This window comes from Ambystoma mexicanum, chromosome 4p (genome assembly GCF_040938575.1).
Source record: "Ambystoma mexicanum isolate Mex_15411 chromosome 4p, UKY_AmexF1_1, whole genome shotgun sequence".
Taxonomy (NCBI): domain Eukaryota; kingdom Metazoa; phylum Chordata; class Amphibia; order Caudata; family Ambystomatidae; genus Ambystoma; species Ambystoma mexicanum.
The window spans coordinates 844,313,976-844,316,475 of record NC_090927.1 but is presented as its reverse complement, the minus strand read 5'-3'; the positions used below and the strand labels follow the sequence as shown (position 1 = coordinate 844,316,475).

Genomic DNA, 2,500 nt, shown 5'->3' with positions numbered 1-2,500 from the left:
AGTACAAAACTCACTAGGCCCAGAGCCTACGGCCACACCACACTGAATGCGCCCGATCTCGGAAGCTAAGCAGGGTCGGGCCTAGTTAGTACCTGGATGGGAGACTGCCTGGGAATACCAGGTGCTGTAGGCTTTTTTGTGCTCCATGATTAGTAATTGCGCAACTTCTCAATTATTTTTCAAATTTGGTATGTTTCCAAAATAATTGTATCCCGTTTTATAGCGGAAATGTTGGACAACATCATGAGGGCTGGAGCTACCTTTTTACATAGAATTAGCATACAGGTAGTGTGTTCATGGGTAATAAATCGACTTTCACATGTAATGCAGTACAGAGAATATTGAGTCCTTCAAGAGGCATGAAAGAAACCCATTATTGTGTTGATTGTTCTCTCCACCTCCCTGCAACAGACACAGGATGGATGAATTAAAGTTATCCTACCAGACATAGGAGTCCTGAATGGGCCCACCAGTCTTATATATCTCGCCTGATCGAGCCTGATCGAGCGATGAGCGTGGTATCATGTTGCAAGTGGCTGCATGGCTTAGCTTACTAAATGCAAATGCATAAGAGTAATATTCTTAGCATTCCTAGAGCCTACGGCCACACCACACTGAATGCACCCGATCTCGTCTGATCTCGGAAGTTAAGCAGTGTTAGGCCTAGTTAGTACCTGGATGGGAGACCGCCTGGGAATACCAGGTGCTGTAGGCTTTTTTGTGCTCCAAGTTCAGGAAGTGAGCCCTTTCTCAATTGCCTTTCAAAACTGCAAGGTCTAGCCGACTAGATGCTTAAAAGTACAAAACTCACTAGGCCCAGAGCCTATGGCCACACCACACTGAATGCGCCTGATCTCGTCTGATCTCAGAAGCTAAGCAGTGTCGGGCCTAGTTAGTACCTGGATGGGAGACCGCCTGGGAATACCAGGTGCTGTAGGCTTTTTTGTACTCCAAGTTCAGGAAGTGAGCCATTTCTCAATTGCCTTTCAAAACTGCAAGGTCTAGCCGACTAGATGCTTAAAAGTACAAAACTCACAAGGCCCAGAGCCTACGGCCACACCACACTGAATGCGCCCGATCTCGTCTGATCTCGGAAGCTAAGCAGTGTCGGGCCTCGTTAGTACCTGAATGGGAGACCGCCTGGGAATACCAGGTGCTGTAGGCTTTTTTGTGCTCCAAGTTCAGGAAGTGAGCCATTTCACAATTGCCTTTCAAAACTGCAAGGTCTAGCCGACTAGATGCTTAAAAGTACAAAACTCACTAGGCCCAGAGCCTACGGCTACACCACACTGAATGCGCCAGATCTCGGAAGCTAAGCAGGGTCGGGCCTAGTTAGTACCTGGATGGGAGACTGCCTGGGAATACCAGGTGCTGTAGGCTTTTTTGTGCTCCATGATTACTAATTGCGCAACTTCTCAATTATTTTTCAAATTTGGTATGTTTCCAAAATAATTGTATCCCGTTTTATAGCGGAAATGTTGGACAACATCATGAGGGCTGGAGCTACCTTTTTACATAGAATTAGCATACAGGTAGTGTGTTCATGGGTAATAAATCGACTTTCACATGTAATGCAGTACAGAGAATATTGAGTCCTTCAAGAGGCATGAAAGAAACTCATTATTGTGTTGATTGTTCTCTCCACCTCCCTGCAACAGACACAGGATGGATGAATTAAAGTTATCCTACCAGACATAGGAGTCCTGAATGGGCCCACCAGTCTTATATATCTCGCCTGATCGAGCCTGATCGAGCGATGAGCGTGGTATCATGTTGCAAGTGGCTGCATGGCTTAGCTTACTAAATGCAAATGCATAAGAGTAATATTCTTAGCATTCCTAGAACCTACGGCCACACCACACTGAATGCACCCGATCTCGTCTGATCTCGGAAGTTAAGCAGTGTTAGGCCTAGTTAGTACCTGGATGGGAGACCGCCTGGGAATACCAGGTGCTGTAGGCTTTTTTGTGCTCCAAGTTCAGGAAGTGAGCCCTTTCTCAATTGCCTTTCAAAACTGCAAGGTCTAGCCGACTAGATGCTTAAAAGTACAAAACTCACTAGGCCCAGAGCCTATGGCCACACCACACTGAATGCGCCTGATCTCGTCTGATCTCAGAAGCTAAGCAGTGTCGGGCCTAGTTAGTACCTGGATGGGAGACCGCCTGGGAATACCAGGTGCTGTAGGATTTTTTGTACTCCAAGTTCAGGAAGTGAGCCATTTCTCAATTGCCTTTCAAAACTGCAAGGTCTAGCCGACTAGATGCTTAAAAGTACAAAACTCACAAGGCCCAGAGCCTACGGCCACACCACACTGAATGCGCCCGATCTCGTCTGATCTCGGAAGCTAAGCAGTGTCGGGCCTAGTTAGTACCTGGATGGGAGACCACCTGGGAATACCAGGTGCTGTAGGCTTTTTTGTACTCCAAGTTCAGGAAGTGAGCCATTTCACAATTGCCTTTCAAAACTGCAAGGTCTAGCCGACTAGATGCTTAAAAGTACA

At 46.8% G+C, this 2,500-nt stretch overlaps 6 non-coding genes and 2 pseudogenes across 6 annotated transcripts; all 8 read left to right on the top strand.

Moving 5' to 3' along the window:
* The first annotated feature begins 24 nt into the window (after window positions 1–24).
* LOC138457051 (5S ribosomal RNA) lies at window positions 25–133 on the top strand (annotated as a pseudogene).
* A 463-nt stretch (window positions 134–596) lies between these two features.
* On the top strand, window positions 597–715 carry LOC138458280 (5S ribosomal RNA). The gene has a single exon (XR_011262388.1). It is a non-coding gene; the product is annotated as a 5S ribosomal RNA (ribosomal RNA).
* Window positions 716–821: 106 nt separating this feature from the next.
* On the top strand, window positions 822–940 carry LOC138461736 (5S ribosomal RNA). The gene has a single exon (XR_011264342.1). It is a non-coding gene; the product is annotated as a 5S ribosomal RNA (ribosomal RNA).
* Window positions 941–1,046: 106 nt separating this feature from the next.
* Window positions 1,047–1,165, top strand: LOC138463146 (5S ribosomal RNA). Its single transcript, XR_011265732.1, has one exon. It is a non-coding gene; the product is annotated as a 5S ribosomal RNA (ribosomal RNA).
* A 106-nt stretch (window positions 1,166–1,271) lies between these two features.
* Window positions 1,272–1,380, top strand: LOC138459060 (5S ribosomal RNA; annotated as a pseudogene).
* Window positions 1,381–1,843: 463 nt separating this feature from the next.
* On the top strand, window positions 1,844–1,962 carry LOC138462766 (5S ribosomal RNA). Its single transcript, XR_011265358.1, has one exon. It is a non-coding gene; the product is annotated as a 5S ribosomal RNA (ribosomal RNA).
* A 106-nt stretch (window positions 1,963–2,068) lies between these two features.
* Window positions 2,069–2,187, top strand: LOC138464605 (5S ribosomal RNA). Its single transcript, XR_011267184.1, has one exon. It is a non-coding gene; the product is annotated as a 5S ribosomal RNA (ribosomal RNA).
* Window positions 2,188–2,293: 106 nt separating this feature from the next.
* On the top strand, window positions 2,294–2,412 carry LOC138460668 (5S ribosomal RNA). Its single transcript, XR_011263339.1, has one exon. It is a non-coding gene; the product is annotated as a 5S ribosomal RNA (ribosomal RNA).
* Window positions 2,413–2,500: the final 88 nt, after the last annotated feature.